A 24,027-nucleotide genomic window follows, 5' to 3' on the forward strand; every position below is an offset into this window, starting at 1 on the left:
CCTGGTCCCATTACATGTAAACAAAACAACAGTAAGTAAGTCAGCTTTAATTGAATGCAGATTAAGTCACTTACTTTTGGGGTGAAATATGGTTGGATATCTTGGCAATTATTCTGATTGACTTTGTTAATAAGCTATTGCTACCAGGTTGGATAGTGTTTACAAATTGAACAGAGAAGGATAGATGTAAGGTTGTACATTTACATTACATTTAAGTCATTTTTTTGTTATATCGCTTTATTTTATATATATCGCTTTATTTTTGTTGACTACTTGACAGTGATTTTGATGACATACAGCGGGTGTTAAATTCTTCCATGTCCCTTCTTTTGACTTGTGAATGCATCAGGATTGGCACTTGCAGTGTGGGCAAAATTTTCCTCTCCTCAGTAACAGTAGGCTACAGTACACTGCCATCCATTCTAATTCAACACCACCGATTCTGTCTTGTCAGCCCATTACATATATATATATTTTATTTTACCTTTATTTAGCTAGGCAAGTCAGTTAAGAACAAATTCTTATTTACAATGACAGCCTACTGGAGAACAGTGGGTTAACTGCCTTGTTCAGGGGCTGAACGACAGATTTTTACCTTGTCAGCTCGGGGATTCAATTCTTGCAACCTTTCGGGTTACTAGTCCAAAGCTCTAACCACTGGGCTACCTGCCGCCCCACATATACTAACCTTTAGTTAGTATGAAAGACGTTCACATTGAGGCTGGGATTGTTTACAGTAGGCCTGTAGTGCCACATTTGAGACTTCAAGAGAAAACAAAGACAAGGAAATTCAATGTCTTTTTTCAAGACAAACTATTTACTCCAACACCTTGCCTTTCGAAGCAGGCTTTACTCTATAAAATGCACCCCAATGGTGGGACATTTAAAGGGTTTGAGGTAACAATATGCATGTGACCTGTTCAGTGTGTGTGAAACCTCAGAAACATAACTGTCTAGCTCCCGGCATCGGCTCCTAATTGGGAATCCCAACATGTGAGTTATGATTCATCTTGATTGTCTATTTCCATATGCTAAGTGGATTAAAAAATGCATCCCAACGGTGGTTCATTTCAAAGGGGTTCCAGTAACAGTATGTGTGTGTGACTGTGTGAGTTCACAGTACTTCAGAAACCTAACTGTTTCGCTGCCGGCATCGGCTCCTAATGGGCCTCCATGTCTACATGTGAGTTCTGATGAATCCTGAATGTCTCTTTCCATCATACTGAGTGGGGTATGATGATGAGGTATCTACTGTGGGTTAATACGTTACTTACAGATGCATTTTGCGAGCGTTGAGTGCATTCAGACACCCTCAGACCCTCAGAGAATATGAATGTGGCTGTAAAAATCACAACTACAAAAATATCCTTTTTTATCACAACAGAGTAATCACAACATATGCTGTTTTTATATAACAACTCAACAATATGTCTTAATGCCATTTCCATTCTTTGACACAATGATGGATGCTTCAAATATGTATTAATGTGTTTTTTGGCTTGAAGGAAGTGGCTGTCATGAACACAGCATTACTGTAATCTCAGAGCCTCTCCTTGCTGTGATGCTGTGCACGCGGTACTGTCTCATACTGTGCGCTCCGTGACAAACAGTGACCCCATCCAGATGGTTGAATTACTCTGAGAGTTTGGGCAGAGAGAGTTCCTCGAGTTCACCCCTCAGAAAGGCCTGCTCGGCTCGGACTGCTAAAGTCCCTGAATACATGATAAAGTGAGAGTGAGAGTGAGAGAGTGAGAGTGAGAGTGAGAGTGAGAGAGTGAGAGAGTGAGAGTGAGAGAGTGAGAGTGAGAGAGTGTGAGTGTGAGTGTGAGTGTGAGAGTGAGAGTGAGAGTGAGAGTGAGAGAGAGAGATACAAAAGGAGGGAGAGAGAGAGAGAGAGAGAGAGAGTTACAAAAGGAGGGAGAGAGAGAGGGAGAGAGAGAGGAGACTGGGGAAGAGAGAGGGTTGGGGAAAATTGCTGAATCGAGAAATGATCTGATGGGATGCCTCTCGGCAAAGTTACTGGGTTTATATTACAGCTGAGTTTCAACAAGGGAAACTGGACAGAGAAAAAAACAATATATGCTCAAAAACATCCCTCCCCCTGCTCTTTCCTTTCCCCTCCCAAGCTTCATAACAAAGATAACCACCAGTGTGAACTGTACTTACAGATAAGTACAGAGCAGCTGAGAAGCATCTCTCTCAGCTCTTTCTTTCTTTCATTCTCTCTCTCTCTCTCTCTCTCTCTCTCTCTCTTTCTCTCTCTTTCTCACTCTTTCTCTCTCTTTCTCTCTCTTTCTCACTCTTTCTCTCTCTTTCTCACTTTTTCTCTCTTTCTCTTTCTCTCTCTTTCTCTCTTTCTCTCTTTCTCTCTTTCTCTCTCTCTCTCTCTCTCTTCTCGTTGTTTGGTGTGAATAGCAGCATATGATTAGCTGGTGTGATTGATATTTGCGCGGTGCTGGTAATTTGCCCGCTCACTGACACGGAACACCAGCACAAACATAGCAATTAGTCCCTGTTCAGAGAATTCTGGAATGAAAGTGACCTCTCGGACCCCTGCGTTCTGTGCGGTCACTATGGAGACAGATTGAGTGACAGCGCCATTGTTGACCGGCTTTGTGATTGGGCACCTCTTTGGGGAAGGGACTTGGGAGCATGGGGCGGAATGCTGTTCAGGATTAAAAGAGACATTGTCATGCGCGTGTAACCTAAACATGCATTACCCTCAGTCCCTCAGTGCTCTTAAAAAGACTTTAGTTACTCATTCGACTGACACGGGCTAGAGCCACTGAAAGAGACTGGCCTTACAGAGACAAACCTCACAATAAGATAATAGATGAGCTTGTATTCATTGGTTTGAAATAGGATTTTAATCTGACGTAAATTCTCTCCGGCATTGATTTACTGCTGGTCAAAGCAAACATTATATCCCAAAGAAAATATATCCTCCCTGTCCCCACACCTCTAGTGCTCCGTTCTATCATGTCCCCCCTTTTAGTTGAAATATAGATCCACTTCGTCAATATCTCTTCTCTTCCCTGTCCGGTAGCCTCTTCTAGATTAAGTAGAGGTCTTTCTGTAGGCTGGTAACCAGTAGACACACACTGGAGTATCAAAGAGCCACCCGGCTGACGGTTTATTACCTTGGCATAGACAGCCTGCCCCTAGGGATCCCGCCCCTCGGGATCACCTTTGTGGATCAGGGTAGACGTTGCCTGTAGGCACAGATCGAGCATCAGTTTTCCCACCCCCAAAACCTGACCTTAACCATTTGGCCGAGAGACGAGTGTAAGGTTGGAATGACCTGACCTGGTTGATGCACTATACTTTCAATTGTATTTGTCCCAGAACATTTCTGTCAAAATAAGAAGCATGATTATTTTTCTCATCTCCTCTGTTCATCGCCCTTGTTTATTTATCTGTTTATCGAGATGGGCACATTGCCATGTCTACCCCAGGGGTTCGGGGAGGTGATTTCCGCGGGATACAATGAGAAATGGAAATGTTGACAATATGATAAAACTTGATCATCTGTAGCTGGCTCGCTGTTTAAAGGCCAGCGTTGTTAGGGTGACTGTGTTACCATAGCTACTGGGGAAGAATGCAACATGTTGTTTGCTGAGTGCTTCTATTGTTGAGATCCTGTCTGAATAACATATTGCGTCAACCTGTTTGTTTTGTTCAGCATTTACGTCAGCTGTCAACACTATAAACATCTATTGTTGTTATATGCAAGGCACACCATGTGGTTGATTCAAGTCAAGGTCTGACACATAATTATGCTGAAACAAGTGCTACTTAACGAACATCAGCAGCTTATCTGTGAATAGTGGAAGCTATTTAGTGAGATTGTATTCTATTTCTGGCAGTGGATAGGGGACCAGTTTATGCAAAAAAGGTGAGATGGAACACTGTTTGAGGGAAAGAGGAGGGAAAGAGGAGGGAAAGAGGAGGGAAAGACACATGTATCAATCAGGGACCGGTGTTCCATTTCAGAGGTTTCCTCTAAGGTGACTTGAGTCCTGCATTGCCATGGTTTGGGGCCCCTTGCTCTCTCCTCCTTTTCTGTCCTATCTCTTCCCTTCTCTCCCCTCCTGTTCCATCCTCTCTCTCCCATCCTGTTCCGTCCTCTCTCTTCCCTCCTCTTCTGTACTCTCTCTCCCCTCCTCTTCCATCCTATCTCTTCCCTCCTCTCCCCAACTCTTCCCTTCTCTGTCCTCCTCTTCCCAACTCTTACATCCTCTCTCTTCCTTTCTCTCTCATTCTCTCTCCTCCTCTCTCCAACTCTTCTGTCCTCTCTTCCCTTCTCTCTCCTCCTCTCTCCAACTCTTCTGTCCTCTCTCTTCCCTTCTCTCTCCTCCTCTTCACAACTCTTCCGTCCTCTCTCTTCCCTTCTCTCTCCTCCTCTCTTCCTTCCTCTCAACTCCTCTCTCCAACTCTTCCGTCCTCTCTCTTCCCTTCTCTCTCCAACTCTTCCGTCCTCTCTTCCCTTCTCTCAACTCCTCTCTCCAACTCTTCCGTCCTCTCTCTTCCTTTCTCTCTCCTCCTCTCCCCAACTCTTCCGTCCTCTCTCTTCCTTTCTCTCTCCTTCTCTCTCCTCCTCTCCCCAACTTTTCCATCCTCTTTCTTCCCTTCTCTCCCCAACTCTTCCGTCCTCCTCTTCTGTCCTCCTCTTCTGTCCTCTCTCTTCCCTTCTCTCCCCTCCTCTTCCATTCTCTGACTTCCCTTTTCTCTCCTCCTCTTCTGTCCTCTCTCTTCCCTTCTCTTCCCTCCTCTTCTGTCCTCTCTCTTCCCTTCTCTCCCCTCCCCTTCCAGTCCTCTCTCATCCCCTCTCTCCCCTCCTCTTCCATTCTCTGACTTCCCTTTTCTCTCCTCCTCTTCCGTCCTCTCTCTTCCGTTCTCTTCTCTCCCCTCCTCTTCTGTCCTCTCTCTTCCTCTGTCCCTTCCTCTTTCCTCACTCTACTCAGCTTCAATCTCTCTGACAAGCAATTAGCTATGACTTGCACACACACCGAATGACCGCACGAAAAAGCTACATCATAAGCTGTAGCAATTTCACACCGGGTTTTAGGTTGAAATTATTTAAATTCTCACCAGAGAGGTAGAAACAGAGAGAGAGAGAGACATGTTACTGGCTGTGTGATTATTCTCACCGCTGTTTGGGTTCCTGAATGAGTGAATGGCTGTGGGTTGTATGGAACTACACGTCAAACAGAATTAGAAGCAGCAAACCAGCATTCTATTATCCTCCACTAAATCACGACAGCTAGCTCTGCTTCCTGCACCCAAACCTGAAACCTCACTTCCTTACTGGAGCATGGAAATCTGCGTTGTGTTCTAAATCTGAAACATTGTTAAGAAATCTGGTATGCCTGTTTTCTCAGGAGGGATCGTGTCAAGGGGTGTTTGTGAATGAAAAGTAAAATAAAAATAGACTTAAATCGTTACAAACAGGGGTCGATTATACAGAATTAGAGGTGCTGTTGATCTGTTGATCTGGAGTCTGTTCTGCTTGTTGGAGTTAGAATCTCAGACTGCTGAGAGAGGAAGAGAAAGAAAATCTATTAAATCAATTCAAATGGTATTTGTCACATGCTTGATAAACAACAGGTGTAGACTAACAGTGAAATGCTTACTTCCGGGTCCTTTTTCAACAATGCAGAGTTAAATTATAAACAAATACATATAATAATACGCCATTATAATAGAAATAATGACAAAAAAAGAGAGGGAAAAGACAAGAAGAAAATGTAGCAAAATCAGTTATAAGGAGTAGTGAGTCAGGAGAGAGCATGTAGAATGATAGACTATTAGAGCGAAAGAGAAGGAGTGGAAGAAAGAGTGAAAAGGCATATTGATTGCCTACCAGTGTATCAGTACAGAGGTTGCCCTTGAAGGAGAGGTAAAGAGAGTCATTATGTCATTGTTTCTGAGTCACTTTCTGTTTCTCTCTCTCTCTCAATTCAATTCAAAGGGCTTTATTAGCATGGGAAACATGTTTACAATGCCAAAGCAAGTGAAATAGATAATAAATAAAAGGGAAATAAACTAGAGGTCGACCGATTAATCACAATGGCCGATTAATTAGGGCCGATTTCAATGTTTTCATAACAATTGGAAATCGGTATTTTTGGACACCGATTTAAAAAAATATATATTAAAAAATTACAACTTTATTTAACGAGACAAGTTAGTTAAGAACACATTCTTATTTTCAATGACGGCCTACCGGGTAACAGTGGGTTAACTGCCTTGTTCAGGGGCAGAACGACAAATTTTTACCTTGTCAGCTCAGGGATTCAATCTTGCAACCTTACGGTTAACTAGTCCAACGCTCTAACCACCTGCCTCACGAGGAGCCTGCCTGTTACGCGAATGCAATAAGAAGCCACGGGAAGTTGCTAGCTAGCATTAAACTTATCTTATAAAAAACAATCAATCATAATCACTAGTTAACTACACATGGTTGATGATATTACTAGTTTATCTAGCGTGTCCTGCGTTGTATGTAATCGATAAACATCAATGCCTTTCTTAAAATCAATACACAGAAGTATATATTTTTAAACCTGCATATTTAGCTAAAAGAAGCATGCAATATTAACCAGGTGAAATTGTGTCACTTCTCTTGCGTTCATTGCATGCAGTGTCAGGATATATGCAACAGTTTGGGCCGCCTGGCTCATTGCGAACTAATTTGCCAGAATTTTACCTAATTATGACATAACATTGAAGCTTGTGCAATGTAACAGCAATATTTAGACTTAGGGAGATAAAGGGAGATAAAATACGGAACGGTTCCGTATTTCACTGAAAGAATAATCGTTTTGTTTTCGAAATGATAGTTTCCGGATTCGACCATATTAATGACCAGCAGCTCTTCGCAATGCTTCAAGTATTGCGCTGTTTATGACTTCAAGCCTATCAACTCCCGAGATTAGACTGGTGTAACCGAAGTGAAATGGCTAGCTAGTTCGCGGGGTGCGGGCTAATAGCGTTTTAAACGTCACTCGCTCTGAGACTTGGAGTAGTTATTACCCATTGCTCTGCATGGGTAACACTGCTTCGAAGGTGGCTGTTGTCGATATGTTCCTAGTTCGAGCCCAGGTAGCGGCGAGGAGAGGGACGGAAGCTATACTGTTACACTGGCAATACTAAAGTGCCTATAAGAACATTCAATAGTCAAAGGTACAGTATATGAAATACAAATCGTAAAGAGAGAAATAGTATAATAATTTCTATAATAACTACAACCTAAAACCTCTACCTGGGAATATTGAAGACTCATCTTAAAAGGAACCACCAGCTTTCATATGTTCTCATGTTCTGAGCAAGGAACTTAAACGTTAGCTTTTGTACATGGCACATACTGCACTTTTACTTTCTTCTCCAACACTTTGTTTTTGCATTATTTAAACCAAATTGAACATGTTTCATTATTTATTTGAGGCTAAATTGATTTTATTGATTTATTATATTAAGTTAAAATAAGTGTTCATTCAGTATTGTTGTAATTGTTATTACAAATACATTTAAAAAATCGGCAGATTAATCGGTATCGGCTTTTTTGGTCCTCCAATGATAGGTATCGGTATTGGCGTTGAAAAATTATAATCGGTCGACCTCTAAAATAAACAATAAAAAATGTACAGTAGATATTACACTCACAAAAGTTCCAAAAGAATGAAGAGAATTCAAATGTCATATTATGTCTGTATACAGTTTTGTAATGATGTACAAAAGGGAAAATAAATTAAAATAAATATAGGTTGTATTTACAATGGTGTTTGTTCTTCACTGGTTGCCCTTTTCTTGTGGCAACAGGTCACAAATCTTGCTGCTGTGATTGCACACTGTGGTATTTCACCCAATAGTTATGTGAGTTTATCAAAATTGGATTTCTTTTAGAATTCTTTGTGGGTCTGTGTAATCTGAGGGAAATATGTGTCTCTAATATGGTCATACATTTGCCTGGAGGTTAGGAAATGCAGCTCAATTTCCATTTTGTGGGCAGTGTGCACATAGCATGTATTCTCTTTAGAGCCAGGTCTGACTACGGAGGCCTTTCTCAATAGCAAGGCTATGCTCACTGAGTCTGTACATAGTCAACGCTCTCCTTATGTTTGGGTCAGTCACAGTGGTCAGGTATTCTGTCACTGTACCCTATGTTTAGGGCCAAATGGCATTATAGTTTGCTCTGTATCTTTTGTAAATTCTTTCCAATGTGTCAAGTAATTTTCTTTTTGCTTTCTCATGATTTGGTTGGGTCTAATTGTTTTGCTGTCATGGGGCTCTGTGGGGTCTGTTTGTGTTTGTGAACAGAGCCCCAGGACCAGCTTGCTTAGGGGGCTCTTCTCTTGGTTCATTTCTCTGTAGGTGATGGCTTTGTTATGGAGGGTTTGGGATTCGCTTCCTTTTAGGTGGTAAAATTAATGGCTCTTTTCTGGATTTTGATAACTAGCGGGTATCGCCCTAACTCTGCTCTGCATGCATTATTTGGTGTTTACATTGTTCACAGAGGATATTTTTTCAGAAGTCTGCATGAAGAGTCTCAATTTGGTGTTTGTCCCATTTTGTGAATTCTTGATTGTTTAGCGAACCCCAGACCTCACAACCATAAAGGGCAATGGGTTATTACTGATTCAAGCATTTTTAGCCAGATCCTAACTGGTATATCTAATTTTATGTTCCTTTTGATGGCATAGAAGGCCCTTCTAGTGGTTAGAGCGTTGGGCCAGAAACCAAAAGGTTGCTGGATCTAATCCCCGAGCAGGGCAGTTAACCCACTGTTCCCCCGGGTGCCGAAGACGTGGATGTCGATTAAGGCAGCAACCCTGCACCTCTCTGATTCAGAGGGGTTGGGTTAAAAAACGGAAGACACATTTCAGTTGAATACATTCAGTTGTACAACTGACTAGGTATTCCCCTTTCCCTTTCTTGCCTTGTGTCTCAAATCGTTGACAGCTTTGTGGGAGTTACCAGTGGCGCTGATGTTAAGGCCGAGGTATGTATCGTTCTTTTGTGTGCTCTAGTGCAACAGTGTCTAGATGAAATTTGTATTTGTGGTCCTGGCAACTGAACCTTTTTTGGAACACCATTATTGTTGTCTTACTGAGATTTACTGTTATGGCACAAGTCTGACAGAATCTGTGCAGAATATCTAGGTGCTGCTAAAGGCCCTCCTTGGTTGGGGACAGAAGCACGAGATCATCCGCAAACAGTAGACCTTTAACTTCAGATTCTAGTTGGGGGAGGCCGGCTGCTGCAGACTGTTCTAGTGCCCTCGCCAATTTGTTGATATATATGTCGAAGAGGGTAGGGCTTTAGCTGCATCCCTGTCTCACTTGCCGTCCCTATGGAAAAAAAGTGTGTTTTTTTGCCGATTTTAATCGCATACTTGTTGTTTGTGTAAATTGATTTTTTAATGTTGTATGTTTCTCCCACAACACCACTTTCCATCAATTTGTGTAGCAGGCCAGCGTGCCAAATTGAGTCGAAAGCTTTTTTTAAATCAACAAAGCATGAGAAGACTTTGCCTTTGTTTTTGGTTTGTTTGTTTGTCTCTCTCTTTTTCTCGCTCTGTCTATTTCTCTCTCTCGCTCTGTTTCTCTCTCTTTTCTCTACTGTCTCGCTCTATCTACCTCCCTCTCTCCCACTTTCCCTCTCTCCCTCGCTCTCTCCTCTATTTCTCACTAGCTCTTTCTCTAAGTGAGATGAATTAGAGTCAATGAGAGGATCTTTTCATAGCCTCTTGTAGTCGTATTTCAGTTCTGTCCTGTGTGTTTCGCACAGCAGCCTGTGGCCTGGAGTGTATCCTAAACGTAAGAGACATAGCTCTTGCACCTTCTACAGAGCCGCTCAGTACTGTTGAAATGTCAAACCCATCAAAATTCATTTTTATTTCACTTTTATTTAACTAGGTTGGCCAGTTGAGAACAAGTTCTCATTTACAACTGTGACCTGGCCAAGATAAAGCAAAGCGGTGCGACAAAAACAACAACACAGAGTTACACATAAACAAACGTACAGTCAATAACACAAAGAAAAAATATATGTAGTGTGTGGAAATGTAGAAGAATAGGAGATAAAGCAATAAATAGGCCATAGAGGCCTATAATTACAATTTAGCAATTAAACATTGGAGTGATAGATGTGCAGATGATGATGTGCAAGTCGAGATACTGGGGTGCAAAAGAGCAAGAAGATAAATAACAATACGGGGATGAGGTAGTTGGGTGTGCTATTTATAGATTGGCTGCTCTGACAGCTTATGCTTAAAGTTAGAGAGGGAGATACAGTGGGGAGAACAAGTATTTGATACACTGACGATTTTGCTGGTTTTCCTACTTACAAAGCATGTAGAGGTCTGTCATTTTTATCATAGGTACACTTCTACTGTGAGAGACGGAATCTAAAACAAAATCCAGAAATTCACATTGTATGATTTTTAAGTAATTAATTAGCATTTTATTGCATGACATAAGTATTTGATACATCAGAAAAGCAGAACCTAATATTTGTTATTATATTAGTTCTTGACCAGGTTTGCACACACTGCAGCAGGGATTTTGGCCCACTCCTCCATACAGACCTTCTCCAGATCTTTCAGGTTTCGGGGCTGTCGCTGGACAATACGGACTTTCAGGGGTGGGTGTTGCTATGTTGACCAGTGAGCTGAGATAAGGTGGGACTTTACCTAGCAAAGACTTATAGATGACCTGGAGCCAGTGGGTTTGGCGACTAATATGTAGCGAGGGCCAGCCAATGAGAGATGTGGTGGGTAGTATATAGGATTTGGTGACAAAAGAGATGGCACTGTGATAGACTACATCCAGTTTGCAGAGTAAAGTGTTGGAGGCTGTTTTGAAAATGGGTTATTGCCGAAGTCAAGGATCGGTAGGATGGTCAGTTTTACGATGGTATGTTTGGCAGCATGAGTGAAGGAGGCTTTGTTGCGAAACAGGAAACCAATTCTAGATGTAATTTTGGATTAGAGGGCCTCCCGGGTGACGCAGTGGTCTAGGGCATTGCATCGCAACGCTAGCTGTGCCACCAGAGACTCTGTGGGGCAACGCACAATTGGCCTAGCGTCGTCCGGGTTAGGGAGGGTTTGGCCAGTAAGGATATCCTTGTCTCATCGCGCACCAGCGACTCCTGTGGCGGGCCGGGCGCAGTGCACACTAACCAAGGTCACCAGGTGCACAGTGTTTCCTCCGACACATTAGTGCAGCTGGCTTCCGGGTTGGATACGCACTGTGTTAAAAGAAGCAGTGCGGCTTGGTTGGGTTGTGTTTCGGAGGAGGCATGGCTTTCGACGTTCGTCTCTCCCGAGCCCGTACGGGATTTGTAGCAATGAGACAAGATAGTAATTACTAACAATTGGATACCACGAAATTGGGGAGAAAAAGGGGGTAAAATATGTTAAAATATATATATATTTTTTGGGGGGATTGGAGATGCGTAAGTCTTTGTTTTTGGGGTATTTGGGGTCCACATATTCTATGTCAGAACCATCCAGAGTAGTGATGCTAGTCGGGGCAGGCAGGTGCGGGCAGCAATCGGTTGAAGAGCATGCATTTCGTTTTACTAGCATTTAAAAGCAGTTGGAGGCCACGGAAGGAGTGTTGTATGGCATTGAAGCTCGTTTGGAGGTTTGTTAGTGACATAGTGTCCAAAGGAGGGCCAGATGTATACAGAATGGTGTCGTCTGTAGAAGACTATAGAAACACGGTAAACGTTTTAAACGGATCCTAAATCCTTAGGGATGGTGCATCCTGTGTCATATCTAGATTTTGCATGTCTTTACGATAAGCAAGCCTTTTCATGCAGCAGCGCTTAAGTCTATGCGAGATTCATTAATCGCGTGGCTGCCTAGCCAGAGCAAGGCAGAAGGCAGCTAATTTGATCAGTGGATGAGATTTGAGTACGGAGCCTTCTTTAATCTTTGACTAATGAAAAAAATGTATCTTAGCTTTGAAATCGTTATGAAAGGGTAATTAAGAAGATATCTTCTGAAAGATTTATCGTTAGTGAAAATGCATTTGGTGAATGGCAATGATATTTAAAAAGATGCGCCAATGGATGACAGAAATAAAAACCTCTCAGCTGAACTTTTGGGGAGATTGTGTGATCATATCAAAAAGAGAATACTGTGCAGACTTAGGAGAGGCCGATTGTCTGAGAAAGATGCACAGACAGAGGTGAGACAGAATAGGAGGACGATAAAGATTGGAAGAGAATGGTGAGAAAAGGAAACAGAGAAAGTGGTTTCCGGTGCATAGCCTACAGGGAGGGAGATGCAGCTTAATGTAGTGTTTTTTTTCTCCATATGCACTGGACTGGGTGTTCCCAGGGGCCCCAGCTGCTCTCTGTCTGTGGACTCCATATATCACTAACACAGACCTACACAGGTGAGGGAGGGAGGGAGGAAGAGAAGGAGGAAGTAGCTCTCTGTCTAGAGATATGAATTAATGAAAGGAGCTGGTACGTGGTCTACCAGTCAGTTCTCCACATGTCTGGCTTTAAATACAGTCTGCTTTTCTAATAAGCACACGCTCAGGGCACACACTCCTTGCGTACGCCAGTCCACACAGACGCTCACACACACATGGACACACACACACACCCCCCATTGTGCTCCCCAAACTGTCACACACACACACACACACACACACACTGCGGCTCCAGACAAGGGCTCCTGTGAGTCAGCCCTTTATTGGTGTGTATGTGTGTGTGGGGGGTGGGGGGGGGCATGCGTGTGTCTGTACCTACAGACACAGTGCTGTCTCTGTCCTAAAGGTGGACCACAGGCAGGATGTGTGGTCTGAACCGTTGGCTCTGCATAACATGTCTCTATTCTGCCCTGAAATAACTGCTCAGTCAAAAGGCCATGTGGGCATGGGATGTTTTAACAGTGGAAAACCACAGCTCCGTGTTGAACGCACCTCAGTGACATGATAGTTGGATTAGGGAGCTGCGTTCAAGATAAATAGTTATTTGGAGTTGAATGCTACTGTAGTCTGTTGTATGAGCGCAGGTTTAAAGTTACTCACTTTGTGTGGGGTGAGATTTCCTAACAGTATAGTACAGTATGTATGGTACACTTGCCTATCAATCGTCTAGCCATGTATTGTGTTAACCGACAGCTCATGCACTTGAGACAATGTATAACCCTCGGTTAACCCGAAAGACAATTGAGAAACTTGAGCATTATCACGAGGAGTGCCCCTTTTTCCAGACACTATTAGTAACCGGTACACCAGTCTGATTTGGCTGGTTGTGAAACAAGAGAGTGTGATGCCTATTCTGGTGTATTTGAAACCTCCTGAGATTTGGAGGCAGGTACATTCGAAAGCTGACTCTGTCCTGTTCTTTTCTGCCTCGTGTGCTGGGGACTGAACAGGGTTGTTTATTAAGGATTCTGTAGGTGGCACAGCATTTTTCCTGACAACTGCTGAAGAGTTTGTTTATACTCTTACACAAGCAGGCAGGTTCATGGACACACACACACACACACAGACACACAGAGACACAGAGAGAGAGCGAGGTTGTCTTGGTATCTGACAGGTGGACCAGCACCAAGCCCCTGGGCCACAGAGGAGACCTGACAGGAGAGAGGGAGGAAGGAGGGAGAGAGATAAAGAAAGGGATTGAGAGAGAAAGAGAACAAAGAGATGTGCTCTCTGTTTCTGTGTATACTTTGCTAATAACTATTCAATCCGTATCCAAACATTTGGAGTCCGATAATCCAAATCCGGCAGGACCAAGCATGACTCTGATGCTATCATTAACATCCCTGCTTTTCCATTGCAACAAAGCCCTCCAGACATTGGGTCATTTCCATGTAAAAGGACCCATGAGATACTTTTTTTTCAACCATTTTCCATACTAAAACTTCGGAATAAGCAAAGGCCTCTGGTCACAGATGGAAAAGGGGTCTTAAAAAACTTTACTAAAATGTATTAGAAATGCATGAAACCACAATAATGTTTTGCAGAAATTATTTGACTAGTGTCTTGTAATTCTGTTACCAAAAAACCCAGATATCTTTCAGATATTTTCTAACTTCTCTCCCTCATGAGGACGGAGGATTATGAAAGTTCACAGAAGTAACAAGGAAAGGTAGACCTACCAATTAGGTATTGTTTTTTAAAATTAAATATTAAATGATTAAAACATTTCACTCTGTTACCAAATCAGTAACTGATTGACCAGAAAATCTGTAACAGAATGACGGCAATTGAATTGGGCAAAATGAGAAATCATAGTAGTCACAAACTACAGTGCAGTAGAGTAAAGTACAGTAGAGCACACATGAGTGTGCTTTTTAAAATAATTGTACCAATATGTTATTTGGCTCATTTCCGGAGGTGAAAATGACATTTCAAATGGTGTCAGCATAATTTTATTTTCATTCATTTTGGAGTAGAATGTCCTTTTGAAATGTAATCAGAACTGAGCTTCTCAGATCTTCGACCCCCCTCCCCCCCGCCCCCTTTGACCTTTCCCACTGCTACATATGTTAAAACTGACCTTTCCCACTGCTACATATGTTAAAATTGACCTTAGATAAGTATAGAGGCGATTTGCTTCCTCCTTCACTGGGCTGAGATTCTTGGAGAGACAAAGCACGTAGAAAGTCAATACCAGATCCGCTCTCTAGAGAGGCTGGTGTCATTTATTTTTCAGGCCTGAAAATGGTTTTCCAGTGCTAAATCTATACCGTACGTTTCTGTGAAATGCATTTAAACTCTAAGTGGGATGACTTTTGAATGAAATAAGAGAAATACTTATAGCTGATTAAAATTGATTCCCCTAATGATCGTGATGAATCATTGTCCTTGTGCTACGATGAGAATACAAGAGGTCCAAAACAAGCCTGAATCTGGATGTACGGTAGATGATGCAGAATATTTATAGACAGCCTGTTTGTTTCTGGCTTTACCAGCCATCCTGAGATCCTGAGGACTCACGGCTGGGTTAGAGAGGCTGGCGGCTTGGTTAGATAGTCCTGTGGCTGGGTTAGAGAGATCTCACGGCTGGGTTAGAGAGATCTCACGGCTGGGTTAGAGAGATCTCACGGCTGGGTTAGAGAGATCTCACGGCTGGGTTAGAGAGATCTCACGGCTGGGTTAAAGAGATCTCACGGCTGGGTTCGAGAGATCTCACGGCTGGGTTAGAGAGATCTCACGGCTGGGTTAGAAAGATCTCACGGCTGGGTTAGAGAGATCTCACGGCTGGGTTAGAGAGATCTCACTGCTGGGTTAGAGAGATCTCACGGCTGGGTTAGAGACGTCTCACGGCTGGGTTAGAGAGATCTCACTGCTGGGTTAGAGAGGCAGGAAGTACAGGCTCAGGTTTCAACAGAGACTGGTTCCAACTTCCCAAAGATGGCTATATGTTACAATGATAATGAGATGACAGGACTGGGTTTACCCTTGAGATTATAACTTTCTAGTGTTGAGCATCGAAACATCGGATTCAAATCAGGCAGGGTGGTTGTTTTGCAACACCCCAGCAACTTCCTCCTACCTGTTTTGATTGAATAGTGTAATAACACTAAGTAGCTAAGGAGGAGGGGCTATTCAGCGGAACCATATCCTGTTGCACCACACTAAAAATAGCTTCCTGCACCCCCTGAAGCAAAGTTCAGAGTTATGTGGGATCCTCTCTCTCTTTATTGGCATGGGAAACCTCTATTTACTTTGCCAAAGTAAGTGAAAAAGATAATAAACAAAAGGGAAATAAACAAAAAATGAACAGTTAACATTACACATTTTAAATGTCATATTATGGCTATATGCAAATAGTTAAAGTACAAAAGGGAAAATAAATAAGCTTAAATATAGGTTGTATTTACAATGGTATTTGTTCTTCTTTGGTTTCCCTTTTCTTGTGGACAACAGGTCACAAATCTTGCTGCTGTGATGGCACACTGTGGTATTTCACTCAATAGTTATGGGAGTTTATCAAAATTGGATTTGTTATCAAATTCTCTCTCTCTCTCTCTCTCTCTCTCTCTCTCTCTCTCTCTCTCTCTCTCTCTCTCTCTCTCTCTCCCTCTATGAGCCTCTTCACACTAGACTTATCATAACAATACAGTCGGCTACACATATTACTCAAATGTAAACTTGTGTACTTACTACGTCTTGACTGATACCTCCAGAGGCAGAGCATTACACTCCCAGATAGTTGCCCGCCTTGAAGCAGGTCTCATTGAGCCAACTCTCCTACAGTATAAATGGAAATAGCAGAGCAATGTTATTAAAAAAGCTGATATGTATAGACATTTTTCTAATATTTCAGACTTGTTTTGTTTTTTTGTTTTTTTTACCTGAAAAAAACATCAGCCTGTTACATACTGAAATTATTTTAGTAGCTGCCGGCTGCACTGAACCAAGTAAAACTGCAGAAGCCCATCCTCACCACCAATGGTTGTAAAATGTATATCATACAAATAGGGGAGGGGGGCATTTTTTAAACTAGGGCCCAGAGTTTTTCCTGACCTGGTAGTAGGCCAACTTAACTAACTCCCGACCCTGGCTGTAGGGTAGGACATAGTACTGAATCAGCTTTATATGGCCTACGATAGACCAGATTATTTTTCTTATCAGGTCATATGGGTAAAAAAATCTTCTGGAAAATCTCCTGGCCCTATAGGGAGGATGAATACATTCAACCCCTTTACACAGACAAAGAGACAACTGCGATTGGACAATAAAACGAACAGGGCTGAGCTGGCTGTATGCAGTTTGAATGGTGTAGGCCTTTGCATCTGTAATTAAAAATATACTCATACAGTATGTCATCACTATTGTGTTGATTGATTCATTCCAGTCAATAATGTTTGATTAAAAAAGCCTAGGAGGCCTAGCCACCCGAAGTTTAAAAATAAACCACATTAGATCACATTCAGATTTTCTCAGAACACAAATAAATAGGCCTAATTTGAACTTGAAATACATATCTTAGGCTATGAAAACATTTCCCCTGGCCCAGATGGGATCAGAGTGCATACTCTGCTCTAGGTTACCTGCAGCTGTGGTTGTTATCAAAAGGAAGCCGGGTTTGTTGTAATTTCATAAGGTAGGCCTCCCGTACTTTAATATTCATATGAGAGGGTTAATTGTTCATTTTTAATAGGCTAACGTTTCTTGATGAAGATAGGCTGTTACCAACTCTGTGCATTTGTCTTGAAATGAAATGTTCTACAGAGAAAATAAAGCAAAGATGTCATGTGAATTGAATTGAAGGTGAAGTAGATAATATACAAAAGTGAAATGAACAGTAAACATTACACTGACAGAAGCTCCGAAAGAATAAAGACATTTAAAATGTCATATTATGTCTACATACAGTGTTGTAACGATGTGAAAATAGTTAAAGTACAAATGGGAAAATAAATATGGGTTGTATTTACAATGGTGTTTGTTCCTTTTCTTGTGGCAACAGGTCACACACCTTGCTGCTGTGATGGCACTGTGGTATGTCACCCTGAGGGAAATATGTGTCTCTAATATGGTCATACATTTGGCAGGAGGTTAGGAAGTGCAGCTCAGTTTCCAACTCATTTTGTGGGCAGTGTGTACATAGCCTGTCCTCTCTTTAGTCAGGTCTGCCTACGGCGGCCTTTCTCAATAGCAAGGTTATGCTCACTGAGTCTGTACATAGTCAAAGCTTTCCTTAAGTTTGGGTCAGTCACCGTGGTCAGGTATTCTGTCACTGTACCCTATGTTTAGGGCCAAATGGCATTATAGTTTGCTCTGTTTTTTCGTAAGTTCTTTCCAATGTGTCAAGTAATTATCTTCTTGTTTTCTCATGATTTGGTTAGGTCTAATTGTTTTGCTGTTATGGGGTTTTGTGGGGTCTGTTTGTGAACAGAGCAGGTGATGGCTTTGTTATGGAAGGTTTGGGAATCGCCCCCTTTTAGGTGGTTGTAGAATTTAACAGCTCTTTTCTGGATTTTGATCATTATCGGGTATCGGTCTAATTCTGCTCTGCATGCATTATTTGGTGTTTTACGTTGTACACTGAGGATATTTTTGCAGAATCTCAATTTGGTGTTTGTTCCATTTTGTGAATTCTTGTTTGGTGGGTGAACCTCAGACCTCACAACCATAAAGGGAAATGTGTTCTATAACTGATTCAAGTATTTTTACCCAGATCCTAATTGGTATGTCGAATTTTATGTTCCTTTTGATGGCATAGAATGCCTTTCTTGCCTTGTCTCTCAGATCGTTCACAGCTTTGTGGAAGTGACCTGTGGAGCTGATGTTTAGGTCAAGCTATAGCATTGTTTTGTGTGCTCTCTCTCTCTCTCTCCACTCTACTCTCTGTTTTCTGGGAGTGAAAGAAGCCTCCTGGCACCAGTGGTTAAGGGTGGAGACAGAGAGGAAGTGTTTTACTTCACATCTTTGTATTGACTTTGGAAAAACAGTGAGACGGGAAGAAAGTGTTAAGGGTGAGTGAGGTTGAACTCAACTCTGTGTAGCTATAGGCTATTGATTTCTATAGGTACTGATATTCCTATTGAGTTAAGTTGAGACTTCCCCTCCCTTGCTTTCTCACTTTCACACCCTTCATCCCCTTTCTTTTTCAGGTCTCTAAATAATGCTAAAACACCATTCTCCTATTTGTTTACAATGCAATTTGTACTGCTTAATTTTTTATATTCAAATAAGAGTTTATTCCAAATTGAACAAACACCCCAACCTCTGTGTCATGGTTTAAACCATATTTTTCCATGTTGCTTCACTTGTCCTCTCTGGACAGTCCCGTATCTCAGTGCCATTTCAGGTGTCCCATCTTTTCTACAAAAAAAGGTCCTTTTGTCAGCGAGACGCATCAATTCATTCAGGCGACTAGAGTGTAGGCCCAATGACAATCGCCGAATGCCTTTACACTTTATGGTGTTTTGTAACAGCGGTTTCTTTCCATTCATCAAGTGGTGCGAGTGCACAGTGCTCTGTTTGGATGCTCAAATTATTTTGGTGTGGACAGGCATGCACAGGTAGCCCACTTTTTACAGTGATTTGTTTGACAATAAGATGAAAACATCAAATCTGATTATGTTCATGCCACATAAAAGTTAATACAAAATAAAAGATCTTTAAATGACACGTCTTTTCAATTAGGCCCATACATGTTTTGGACTGGGCCTAATAATAAAGACGTTATTTAACGGTAAAAACATGTTTATAACCAAATTAAAATGAGACCTACCGAATGTCGGTATAATTCACACTGGTGTTAAGTGTTACGAAATACAGAACAGCAAGCCCCAGAACCCATTGCTGTTAGGTCTGACTCTGATAACTCTCAAAAGTCCACTTGGGTTCTCTCACCTTACCGGAGACAAAAACTCAGACCTGTTATCTGTTGCACTAAACCTCACTCACTCACTCACTCACTCTCTCACACTCACCTCTCACTCACTCTCACCACTCACACTCCTCACTCTCTCACACACTCACACACACACACACACTCACACACTCACACACTCACACACTCACACACTCACACATTCTCACACTCTCACACTCTCACACTCTCACACTAACCTCTCACACACTCACACTCACACACACTCTCTCTCACACACTCACACTTACACACTCTCTCTCTCACACACTCACACTCACACTCTCTCTCTCTCTCTCTCTCACACACACTCACACTCACTCTCTCTCACACTCACACTCTCTCTCTCACACACTCACACTCACACTCTCTCTCACACACTCACACTCACTCTCTCTCACACACACACACTCACACTCTCTCTCTCACACACACACACTCACACTCTCTCTCTCACACACACACACTCACACTCTCTCTCTCACACACTCACACTCACACTCTCTCTCTCACACACGCACACTCTCTCTCTCTCACACACTCACACTCACACTCTCTCACACACTCACACTCTCTCTCTCGCACACTCACACTCTCTCTCTCGCACACTCACACTCTCACACACTCACACTAACACTCTCTCACACACTCACACTCTCTCTCTCACACACTCACACTCTCACACACTCACACTAACACTCTCTCTCTCACGCACGCACACTAACACTCTCTCTCTCACACACTCACACTCACACTCTCTCTCTCACACTCACACTCACTCTCTCACTCACACACTCTCTCTCTCTCACACTCACACTCACACACACTCACACTCTCTCACACTCACACTCACACTCTCTCTCTCACACACTCACACTCACACTCTCTCTCTCTCTCACACTCACACTCACACTCTCACTCTCTCTCACACTCACACTCATACTCTCTCTCACACTCACACTCACACTCATACTCTCTCTCTCACACACTCACACTCTCTCTCACACACTCACACTCACTCTCTCTCACACACTCACACTCACACTCTCTCTCTCACACACTCACACTCACACTCACACACTCTCTCTCTCACACTCACACTCTCTCTCTCACACACACTCACACTCTCTCTCACACACTCACACTCTCACACACACACACACACACACACTCACACTCTCTCTCACACACTCACACTCTCACACACTCACACTAACACTCTCTCTCACACTCACACTCTCGTTCCCCCTCACCTTATTTCTGTCGCTCCCTCCCTCCCTCCCTCCCCCTCCCCCACCCTCCATCACTGTGCATGTCACAAATATCATCTAAATGATTCCTCATTCACTAAGTCAAATACAGGTTACTTTCTGGCCTGGTCCCATTGAGATATGAAAGAGGCATTCATGACTCACGGTAATTGATAGCTTTGAATGTGTCTGTTTCTGTGTGTGTCATATCATGGGCAGCCATATAAGATACAAGATAGAATTATGGTAATTTGCAAGTTCACCTTTTCATCTTTTCCACTTGTTTGATTGTGATTTTTAAAAAACATGTCTGGCCCCCTCTCCCTTAATCAATCATGAAACTATATGAACCGAAAGACCCCTTATACCTTTGTGTGATTGTTGTAGTTGTTAAGAAAAGTCTCTCCTGTAATTGACAGACAGCTCATGGTGAGTGGTGGCTGAGCCATAGAGAATGTACTAGTCAAGCTGATTGTTAAGGGAGATCAGGAATGAGGGAGAGCTAGTGGGGATAAGGGGATAATGAGGGAGGGAGTGGTAGAGGGGGTTCATTTATTTATTTTTACTAGGCAAGTCAGTTAAGAACAAATTCTTATTTTCAATGACAGCCTAGGAACAGTGGGTTCAGGGGCAGAACAACATATTTTTACTTTGTCAGCTCGGGGATTCGATCTTGCAACTTTTCGGTTACTAGTTCAACGCTCTAACCACTAGGCTACCTGCCACCCCATAATGAAGGAGGGAGTGGTAGAGGGGGATAAGGAAGGAGGGAGAGGTAGAGGGGGATAATTGGGGTTAAGTTCACAAACTCTCTTGTACCAACCAGGCCTACAGTGATGGAATGTTCCACAGAAACATTTAGGAAGCATGTTCTGTTATTTCTGCCTGAGTAGTCAAGAGTTAGTTTCAGCGTGTGTGTGATCTCACATCTGGTCCCCCCCTCATCTCCCACGCACACACACAAAGGAAAGGTGACAAGTTAAGGAGGATATTTAATCGGGACTCGAAAAGAGTAGATTGGAATGTGTGTGTGTGTGTGTTCCGGGAAAAGGGCGTTGTACACCTGGAGACCACATGTAGCCCCCCACACACACACCACTGTGGACTTCAGTCATGAAAGTGAAGGGTGGTGGTGCTCATTAGGACGTTATTTATGAAAGCTCCACTACCTAATCACCTCCAGACACACTCATACAGCACAGTCAGCCCAATACTATACACACACACACACATACACACACAAACACACACACACACACACACACACACAGGGACAGGAACACACATGCTCTCTCTTTCTCTCTCTCAAACACACACACACACACACACACACACACACACACACACACACACACACACACACACACACACACACACACACACGCACACACGCACACACACACATCGACAGAAGAATAACTCAAAGTCTAGAGAAAGGGGTGCCCCAAGAAAAACTGCTGACATTAACAGTCTCGTCATCAGTGTGAAAGCTCTGCGTTTCTCTGTTGATGGAAACTTTGTGTCTTGTTTTGCACCTGGTTTTATTTGTGTTTTATTTACGAACTGCTTGGAAAATGAACCCCCACTCATTTCCCAAATTAGTCCAATTACACACACACACACACACACACACACACACACACACACACACACACACACACACACACACACACACACACACACACACACACACACACACACACACACACACACACACACACACACACACACACACACACACTCGCCGAGGAAGTTTTACAGGCAATTTCCTCCTTACAAGGGTAGCATGTTTGTCTGATAAACCAGGGTGGAAACAAGGCGGAAACATAGAGACTTTGAATCTCTCCCTCTCACCCAATCTGAGGCTGTTTTATCTGGCTGTTTTTATTAGATTGGAGCTGTTTTCACAGTAAAATTAGCATATTTAGACATTCAAACGTAACAGATACTTTAGGTTTTAACAAGGTGTCTAGTTGGCACAACTTAGAGGGCTCTATTCAATCAGATCCGCTTTAGCCGACATAGTGGTTGTTTTGGCATTAGAGGTGGAACTGCGTTAGAGCTGTCAAATCCACAAGCGGTTCCTGGCATTGTACTTGAAGTGGACATTGCCTTTGGCTGCACGGAGTCACATTAACCTTCTACGGCACACATTTAGGGTTTTTCCTATTTTTAGAAGGTTCTGGCATTATGATAATGTATCAATAATAATACAAATAAAACGTTTACCCCCCACCCAGAATTGTTTTTGTTGTCTCTGAAAATCTGATATTTTCAGAACATTTATGAAGTGGAACATAGTAGAAACAAGTACTCTTTTCATGAGAAAATAAAAGTTGGGCTTATAAAAGAGTATTTCACTGCCTCTCAAACCTGATTATTGGGTCCATTCTTCCTAGCTGTCACTGTCCTCAAGTTCACTGTCCTATCAGAGGGTAACTGCCCGATTTGGCTCCTTTCACCCATAGAATGTCCCTGTATCCATTGCCTGTGAATGTCAGTGGATATGTTGGCAAAAACATTAACCATGGCCATAATTTTACAACAAATTACATGTCTTTTAATGAGCATGATATTGCCCTGAAAAGTAGCCTGGAGGCAACAACAAAAAGATTTGCTTAACTGCACAATGTTGCCCTGAGGCAACAAATAGTAATTATCATTTTTTGGAATATATATATATTTAAATACGTTGAAAACCTATCAAATATGGTTCTTAAAAGGTTCCTACACCATCATTTTTTTATCGTCAAGTTATCTCTATTCAAACATTCAAAAGAATGAAATGTATCTTACCCTTTGCTCACACCATGCGCTCACGTTGCTCTGCTTCCTGAAAGAAGGCCCCTCCCCCGTTTGATTATATCATACCAACTTCCACACTGTGTTGAATTTTTTTTTTACAGACATGTCATCACATATTGTCATGTCTGGGGCAAAAGGGATTTCTGTTGTCTGAGGGCAACGATGTTTAGTAGAGGGTTAAGAAAAATCCCATGCAGCCTTGTTTACAAATTCGAGCACTGGAATGTGAGATGTAATCTACACCTCGATTAGGCTGATAGAAATCCTCATGATTTAGTTTAATGATTTTCAATTTGAGCGTCATTATTTCTATAGAGCCTCTACACTTCGTTCTGGACTTCAAACACCAGTGGGACGAGTTTGGATTCGTGACCATGATCAAGAGCAGCGGCTCACCGATTTGACAGCTCCAGCAGTTCCACCTCCGACACGGCCAAAACATCAGCTGTGGGGGTGTCGGCTATCTGTTTGAATCTAGGCCTTAACCTCTTGACCTGGTCTATCCAGTATGATAACATCTAAGCTTAATGGATTTGGGTAACGGTTTTATAAAGGAAAATAAAGCAGACATTCTGACATTTGTAATGTTTTTTTCCCTTGATTGGACAAAATA

The 24,027-nt window shown here is 42.4% G+C and overlaps 1 protein-coding gene and 1 long non-coding RNA gene across 3 annotated transcripts in view; one reads left to right on the top strand and one right to left on the bottom strand.

Annotated features, from left to right (window-relative positions):
• Positions 1-24,027, top strand: part of sema5a (sema domain, seven thrombospondin repeats (type 1 and type 1-like), transmembrane domain (TM) and short cytoplasmic domain, (semaphorin) 5A) — a 209,735-nt gene that overhangs the window by 1,076 nt on the left and 184,632 nt on the right. The gene's annotated exons all lie outside the window — the stretch shown is intronic.
• LOC135523175 (uncharacterized) lies at positions 1,470-23,455 on the bottom strand. The gene is made up of 3 exons (XR_010452794.1): positions 23,406-23,455; positions 22,983-23,097; positions 1,470-1,712 (listed from the first exon to the last, which is right to left on the bottom strand). It is a non-coding gene; the product is annotated as an uncharacterized LOC135523175 (long non-coding RNA).

This window comes from Oncorhynchus masou, chromosome 30 (assembly GCF_036934945.1).
Source record: "Oncorhynchus masou masou isolate Uvic2021 chromosome 30, UVic_Omas_1.1, whole genome shotgun sequence".
Classification (NCBI taxonomy): Eukaryota; Metazoa; Chordata; class Actinopteri; order Salmoniformes; family Salmonidae; genus Oncorhynchus; species Oncorhynchus masou.